This window comes from Ursus americanus, chromosome 15 (genome assembly GCF_024610735.1).
Source record: "Ursus americanus isolate L20-20 chromosome 15, mUrsAme1.1.p, whole genome shotgun sequence".
NCBI classification, from domain to species: domain Eukaryota; kingdom Metazoa; phylum Chordata; class Mammalia; order Carnivora; family Ursidae; genus Ursus; species Ursus americanus.
In genome coordinates this window covers 39,773,001-39,782,021 of record NC_142141.1, presented here as the reverse complement: position 1 = coordinate 39,782,021, position 9,021 = coordinate 39,773,001, and the positions used below count along the sequence as shown (strand labels likewise).

The window sequence follows — 9,021 nt, the reverse complement described above, 5'->3', positions numbered from 1 at the left end:
TCCCTATGAATTTCAGAATCATCAATTTCTGCAAAAAAGTTACTGGTTGGGATTTTAAGTGTTTTACACATTGAATTGGTAGATCAGTTTGGGGTAAAGTGAATTTTTAGGTATTGGTTCTTTTTGTCCATGAACATGGTATATCCTCCATTTATTTACCCCCTCTCAACTTCTCTCACTAATGTTTTGTAGTTTTCAGTGTAAAAGTATTGTACATTTTTGTTCTGCTCAATATCTTAAAGGTCGTCCATATTAACAAGGATCATTAACTCATTTTCTCTCCAAATGTTTTCTAAGATTTCAAAATGGTGAGGAAAAACCAGACATGGGTCAGTCTACATGAAGCATATAGGGTAGTGATAATAAAAAGTTTATTATATTCATAGTGCAAGTAGTAATTTTGTATCATTACAGCAACATTGTAATACATTAAATTAATATTGAATTTTATGGATGGCATGAGTTTATTTTTGCTTTTGCATTTGTTTAGGTTTTTGGGGAATGGGACAGGAGGTGCATTTGCTTTATTGCTTAAGTTGCATATTTAAACAAATATACTAAATCCTATTTTAAAAATGTAAGGTACCCGGGGGCTCCTGAGTGGCTCAGTCAGTTAAGCATCTGCCTTCAGCTCAGGTCATGATCTCAGGGTCCTGGGATCAAGCCTGCATCAGGATCCCTGCTCAGTGGGGAGTTTGCTTCTCCCTCTCTCTCTGCCCCTCTCTCCCCGCTTGTGCTCTCTCTCTCATTCTATCTCAAATAAATAAATAAAATCTTTTTTAAAAATGTAAGGCACATAAAAGCCTCTGCAAGTTCCATATTATTTTAAAATTCCTAAGGGCTAATAAAAGTATTTCCACTATAGAACTAGAGCTATCTGGAAATTCACATGATAAATTTTTTTTAATGCAGGATACCTGAAACATTATTATATCTTACCTCATGGAACAACTGAACAGTCTCAAATCAAATGTTTGTATGTGAATAATGATTATAACTATTGTTACATTTGCAGAAACCTTAATTAGCTTATCCACATATGTACAGTCAGATCCTCAAATGTTAATTATATAAAATCTAAAGGAAGAACAGTATGTAGGGAGATTTGGCATTTTTAGTCTTCCTTCTGTAAGTAGGATATTGCAAAAGCTTGTGTTATAAGATGCCAAAGACCATGGACAGATACTGTTCATATGACACCTGAATCCAGCCATCCTGATAGGTATGGTAATAGTGCCTGAATATATCTGTCAATGTTGGTAAGGAAATCATGGAGTGTTGCACTTAGCAGGCCACAGAACTTCACTTTCACTGATCTTGCATTCTGCAAGAAGATGCAGCCTTGGATGAAGTCATCAAATGATTTGTCCCCATGATGCCTGTAAAACTTGTGAATGAGGATGTCCTGAAATTGGTCAGAGAACTGGTACCCCGAGAGTGCTTCCCTGAGCTTGTTCTTGTCAATCATCCTAAAGTTGTTCTTGTCATAAGAGTGGAAGACGTTCTGCTAGTCTGTGATGTACTTACAGATGCCAGTGAACTTCATGAAGTTCATGCCAGACTGGTTCTCTCAAACACAGACACGATGGATCTGACAGTCAACTGATTAAATGGAGTCCATGTCCCATTGGATAGTGCTTGCTGAAGCTTGTCCAATATCACCCCACTCTTGTCTTCACCAGCCCTTTGGAAAATGTGTCACAAGGAGCTCTGGTCTGGCAGCGCCTCACCTCTGGGAGGTCCAGGGAGTAGGGTAGGTGCCATGGGCTCAGGTGCCCATCTGGGCTGAGGCACCGGCGGAACACGAGAGGTGCTTAGGTTTTATTATATGAAATCAACAGATTTGATTACATCATGGTAAAAATAATTTAATGTTGCAGGATCCACAAGAACATTTTTCCTTTTGTAAAATGTCTGTATATCACTGAAATTTGAAAAACTGTTTAAGAAAATTATTTTCACTTAATTCAAGTTAATTGTCAAATTGAATGTCAAATATGTAGGTATAATTGTGGACAAAGTAACTCAAGGAACTTTCTAGAAATAGCCTCTAAATCTTTAGTTAAAAAGTTTTGTTACTGATGGAGTTTTTTCCTGAAGGTAGCAGAGGAAAATCTTCTACTAAAAAACTCTTTTACTAAATGAAGTGTCAGAGGAAACATTCTGACATATCGAAGGTAGAGGATAGGCTCCAAATCTCACAATCCATGAAAACTTAACTTGTGGTTTTTAGTCATTTGTATTTGGGTCATTGTTCATGCCTGGTTAAAACACTGATGTTATCTTGGTAGTGTACATCTGAGAAACAAGAAGTGTACAAATACAAGAGCTATTTGTTTGGGACTGAGCTCAAAACCAGTGGATTTTAAGAAGATTTTTGTTGAGGGACTGTTTTTGTTTTTAATATTAGGTCTAACAGGATCTCTGGAACATTATACTATGAGCACTTGGGTGAGGGAATCAAGTGTAAAGTAAGGCAAGATGCAAGGTATATCTATATAATAATATTTGGGTGAAAAGTGAAGAATTTAATTGATCAGATTTTCCCAAGTACATATATTTGACATTATGAAATTTAAATACTCTGATCTACTACCAGTTTCTCCTCTTTTCCTACAGATATTTGGCATCAATAACTTGATGATAATCTCAAATACCAGGCACTGTGTTTCATGAATATGTGTTGAATTGAAATAAATTTTGTTTATAAATGCAGAGAAAATCTTGTTTCTTGTCAAAAAGACAAAAGTATACTGTTAACCCGAGAAAAAGCCATGTTAAAAATAATTTATGTAAAGGTAATAGTCATCTTACTATATCTTCTATAGGCTCATTATGAAAGACCTAAAAATGTGATACCTTTGAAATCAGGGGAAGGAGAGGCCCTGCTTTTTTCATGATGTTATTCTCCAACTAGTGTGTGACTAATAGAGAAGGTATGTGACTCCTGGGGCATCCCTGCAGGTACAGTGAATGAGCAAATTCTTAGCAGCATTATGACATCACCAGGGAGCGTGACTTGGGTCAAGAGCTTGGCAGGAGGCTTTGGGAACAGCAGAATCAACAGCAATCAGGACTGGCAGGCCAACATACTGGCCACCGTAAAACTGAAAAGAGAGCTTATTGTACCTCATGCACAGCAGCAGGTTTAACAGAAAAGTAGACATGTTTATAGTCCCAGATTTACAGCATGCCTTATAAACACCTTATTACTTAGAATCCAGTCTGCTGTCCTAGAAACTAAGAATGTGACTTTGTTAAGCAGTAGGATTTGTTGACATAAATGTCTTGACTAAGTTTGCCATTGTGGTTAACCAAAACGCATTTACTCCTGGGAAAGTAAACACAAGCAAACAAAATGCCTCTTATACTACAATACAGTAAGTTTCAAATTGACCAAACTTAATGCTATGACATAAATATGCTTAATGTTTATGGAATTTTTTAGAAACATTTTGCCATGTTGGGCTTACCATCTTGTATAAGTCTTACTAAATGGGAATGTGTTTTCAGAATTACATGTGCTTAAAGACTTCATCAGAAATATTCAGAAAACCTGCCATGAATACTGGGGCTGACCACGCAGCAAATAAAATGGGTCATGGTCTCCTCAGACATTAACGTGGATAAATCAGTTCTACACCATGTAATAGCTACACACTGAAATGGTTACCAACAATTAAAAATAGAGAACTAATGGAAAATAATGTTGAATAAATATTATAAAACCACATGAAAATATGTTCAAGGAAGGCAAAGTATCTGGCTGGAACCCACAAAGTTGAAAAAATTCCTAGGGAAAAATGAAAATTGAGACTGATCTGCTGCTGAAAAATTAATCTAAAACCCTTGGTTTGGGGGTAAATTTTTGAAATTATGCACTCAAGACCATTGGACAATAACATAATCAACTTAGTAGGTTTCCTATGCTTTCAGGCTGATAGTCAACCCTCTTCAAACCTAAAAAATTCTATAGTAGAAAAGTTAAGTCATATATAAATAGTTAGCCATGATTACATGGTTTGGATCTAAAATAATAACTAACTTTTTTTGGCAACAGAACTTATATCAATAAAGATCTACAGAAAATTAAGAAGACGGTGTCTTTGTGATTGCAGAATAAAATGTGAACAATATACAGTTGTTGGTTTACCAAATCCTACAAAGTGGATCCTATAAGTGATAAGAACATGGAAGTCTTTCTAACAGAACCATGTAGTTGGCTTCATAAGCCACAGCAAAGGAAAATGACCACATGAAGCCATGAAAACATTTTTAGAAGTTTAAGATATGAGAGATACTGTTCTGCAGTAGCATATTCAGGAATGATATCAGGGATTTAGTTGACTAAGCTCCATGAGTCTCCTCCAAATCAAATGCAGGCCATACTAACAGAAGTAAAATGTTCAAAATGAGAGAGCTGATGGTTGCAACCAGGACAGGAATTACTGTACATAGTTCTGGGCACACAAATTTAAACTGACATTGACAAACTAAAGGAAACCCAAAGGAAAGTGATTTGAACAGAAATTAGGACTATATATTCTCACATTATGAGGAAGTTGAAAAAAGTCAGGATATTTAGTTTGTAAAATTTTTTTTCAGAGAAATATGATCATTGACTCAGATACATGGAATATAGCACAATCTAATTTTGTTCTAGTTCAACATAGAAGTTATAAGGAAACCAACAAAACATAAGAATGAACTTTCTCTTTCTAAATAAACAAAGCTGTCTAAAAATAGGATGGCCTTCCTTGGGAGGATGGACATCACTGGAAATACTGAAAGGTTGAACAACCCATTGGTGGTTACTGTAGAAGAGAATAAAGCTCTGGAGGGAAGGGGGATTTGGACTATACAGAGTGGTTTTCAAATGGATTAATGGAACCTTAGTATCTGCAATGAAACAAAGAAACTGAGTAATATGTTAGAGCTCTGCCCCTCTTTTTATCCCCCCTTTATTCAAGGCTGTTTTGATCAAATCTATTTTATATATGGCACTTCTACCCAAGATCTAAGTTTACAAAAGTTTTGTGCTAATAAAAAAATCTCACAAACCATTACAGAAGATGATTTCTGAAGTTAATTCTGATGTTATTACATGGTTCAGATGTGGAAAAATTCCATCTTTATGGTGTGACCCATTGTCACGTTTCTAAGATCAGAGGAGATCTGTTTAATGAAATGCTGGCACTTGTAGGACTCAGAGGATTATATGTGAAGGAATAGCAATTGGTTACTATCAAGACTGTGGCTTAGGCAGAAGAGAATAATTCATAGCAGGGATGTGGTGAAGGTAAATTTCTAGGAAAATCAGAAGAAAAAACCCTGCAGTCTAGAGATGTGACATACTGGAGTAATTTCTAAAACCACATGAATATTGGTCACAGTATTGTGAAAGAGAAAACATCCCTGGCTTCCAAGAGGTTTCTCAAGGCTGATATTCCTTAAATCAGATTTCATTTCCAGTGAAGCACTAATTTTATGAGTTACCTGTAGAAAGCTTATGTCTCTGAGGACAGGGAAGAAGGCTGATTTCATTTTTTAGGTATCTTAGCATGTTAAGGTCACTGGCATAATTCCAGAGAAAGTGTGCATCCTTCTTTGGCCATTCTCTTCTACAGAAAAGCAGTTGATAATTTAGAAATATTTTCCTAGACATGATCTCATTTTGTCTACCAATGATGACCTAAGGAATATAGGACATGCATTTTCACCTTCAATTTCCAGATGAGAGAATTGGAGATCAGAAATAATCAGTGACCAGCCCAGATCACACAGCTACTACACGGGGGGCCAGGATGAAATCTGTCTTGATCCCGAGTTTAAAACTCTTTTGTAATATTTTCAGCACATGAATTCTTCAACTAAGGAGCTCTAATAAAGCTCAGAGTTCCCTTAAACTTTGTTCTTCTTATAATTTCTTTGTGTCGGACATATAGTAACTGCTATTTGACACAGCCTTAGTTTTGGATGTATAAGTGGATTCAAATAGTAACATCTCTATTAAAAATCAACAGTTCTCTAGAAATAAACAGATCTATTAAAAAAAACTTAATTCAGTGACTCAGCAAATCGTGCTGTGATAGCTTTCAGTAATTACTTTTTATTTTTGTTTTTGTTTTTTTAAGTGTCTATGGTAAGAGAAGCATGCAGAAAAACATCAGACTTTGCATGCCCTTTTATTTTCATTACCTCTTCTACTACCTGAGCGTGTCTGGCCTTCACCAGCCTGTTGAATTTCTGGCAGGTGGACTAGTCTTGGCAAAACACCCCAGATTGCATTAGCTGAAAACAAATGTAAAGGGCCCATAAGAAGCTAGGTTTCCCCCAAATGGTGCCCTGGAAGAGGATTCATTTTTCTTGACTGTTTAATTTCTAGTTTGAGTCTTCAAAGTCCAGAATGACAGGGTCTTGGACGCAAGAATTATTAGTAAAAAGCAAATTCTAATATGTCCCCTAGGGGAAGCAGAGAAAAAGCCACAAGGATTTTCTTATCTCTTTTTATGCTTGGACTTCACTGCCTCCCCCAAGAAGAGAGTAGATGGTATCTATTAAGAGACAGTTTACTTTTGCAGCCAACTCAGAGCAATTTCCACAAGATCAGTCCTACTTTCCTGGGTTAATGTAGCTGAAGATAGAGTTTCTCAAAAGATAGTCCTTGAATAAAGAGATTAAGACCAGATATGCACAGAACATGGCATTAAAGAGTTCCATTTTCAACTACATACTATATCCTTTCCATGGAAAATCATAGTGCATATGGAAAATCCTATAGTTAAGAAATCAATTGTCCTTTGTTCAGCCCAATATTTCTCAAAGTTAGTTGGCTATTGTGTTGATCCTTGCTTGCCCTTTCCCTGCTCTTCCTGTATTGGGGAGAGGTGGAAGAGTGTGGGTATTCTGGCAAGCAATATTTTCTTTTCAGGCTTCCATTGACAACTAGCTTCCTGTTGAGTTTGGCTAATGTCAGGCTATGGTGGTAGATTAGAAGATAGGAAGAAGGGAGAAGCCAGGGTACTCCTTCTTCCCTGCTCCATCCACTGCCTCAGTGGATTTTCCTGCAACAATGGTGTTTTCCTTCATAGTTTCAGCTTTCCCATGATATACTGTCGTGGGTGTCCAACTTCTACTGGGTGGGTCAAGATCCATTTTTGTTTACAGTAAAGGTAGTAAGGGATTCCTGCTATTGCTAATCTATGCGATGCTTTGCAAGGGGTGGGCCAGGTGATTTCCAGAAATGTTCCTAGCATTCTGCATGCTAGGACTCACAGAACATGCTCACTTGTCCTGTTAGAGCACTAGCTGAATAGATTTCAGAATAGTGAGAATACTGGTTATCAGCAGCATAGAATCTGCCTCTGTCTCATGTTTCTAGATCTTTGGAGATCTGTTAATCTAGATAAGCACCCTGGCCAGTTTGTTGGTAAGCCGCATGTTCTATCTAAAGGACTTTGAGCACCTGATCTGGATCCCTAGAGCTGGATCTGTTCGTGCTGCCTGGAGAGAAACTTCTGCAATCACCACTGACATCTTCTCAGCATTTGTGGGGTTTCTAACAAGTGTCATCTGGCCAAAGCCATAGGGGAAAAATGGATTGTACACACCAGGTCCTAAGCTCTGCCCCATAAGAATCCCACATTGAGATTGATAGTGTCCCATTTAGGGACACTGACCTCTCCAGACAAGTCTGAGATAAAATATCAAGTTACTGATTCCTGAGTAGCACTGACTTCTACAGTTTGGCACTCTTGCAAGAAGAAACATCAGGTATGGTAGGCTAATAATGTCCTCCCAAAGATGACCACACCTCCAAAGATGCCCAGAACCTGATATGCTACCTTAAACATGGCGAAGGGGACTTTGTAGATGTGATTATATTTAGGATTTTAAGATGGGAGATTATCTTGTACCATCAGGTGGGCCCAATGTAACCATAAGGGTCTTTATAAGAGGGCAACTGGAGAGTCATAGTCAGAGAAAAAGATGTAATGATGGAAGCAGAACTGGAATAATATGAAGCCATGAGTTGAAGAATGTGGGCAGCCTCTAGAAACCAGAAAAGGCAAGGAAACAGATTCTTCCCCAGAACCTCCAGAAGGAAAACAGCCCTGCTGACCCATTTTAGACTTCTTCCAGGCCTGCATATAGTAAATTTGTGTCATTTTAACCCACTAAGTGTATTATATTTGCTGCAGCAAGGGTGCTACGATACCAGGGGTGATGAAGGTAAAATAAAACTTGAGTAACTGAAGATTCTGAGGTTCTTTCAGCACCCTCGCCTAGTCTAAATTTCTTCAAGAGGATTACTTTGGATCAGTCTCCCCATCTATTCTAGTTGGGCCTGATTTGTCATTCTCAATTCAATCATAGCTTCTTTGAATACTGATCTTTGAAATAATAGTTTCTATTAATACCTGCCAGGTGATTTATAAACTCTGTGTGTGTGTGTGTGTGTGTGTGTGTGTGTGTGTGTGTGTGTGTAATTTTTTTTTAATAGGGACATTTGAGATTCTCATTTGTACAAAAGATTTATTCACAAATATTCAAATTCATCATTGCCAAGAAAATAGCCATCTAATTTTCTAAGACTTTAAAAACATGAATTTCCTAAACATGAAGTAATTTATTAGCACATCGTAGAATCAAAATAAATAATTATTAATTTATTCACCAATTTTGTAAATGCTGTAGCTAAAATTTTAAAAATACAAGTTTCTATGATACATTCTGAGATTGTGGGTCTTAAAATATTTAAAAATCTGTAATGATCATTGTAAAATCATTACATCAGAAAGAGAGAGAAAAGTAGAGACAGTAAGAGAGAGAATTTATTTACTAAAAAATTTTTTTGACCAAAAGTCATCTTTATTCCTAGTTAAGTTGGTTTTAAGAACATGGTTTGACCTGTGGCTTAGTAAGAAAGAGAATTTAAATTCTATTAAAAAAATTTTTAGGTTGGGTTGAAAAAAATATCTGGGAGTTAGCAGCCTTTGGGATCTTAATAACATAACAATT

At 36.8% G+C, this 9,021-nt stretch overlaps 1 pseudogene; it reads right to left on the bottom strand.

The window, feature by feature from the left end:
* Positions 1-460: 460 nt before the first annotated feature.
* Positions 461-7,572, bottom strand: LOC123785413 (programmed cell death protein 6-like; annotated as a pseudogene).
* Between the last annotated feature and the right edge of the window lie 1,449 nt (positions 7,573-9,021).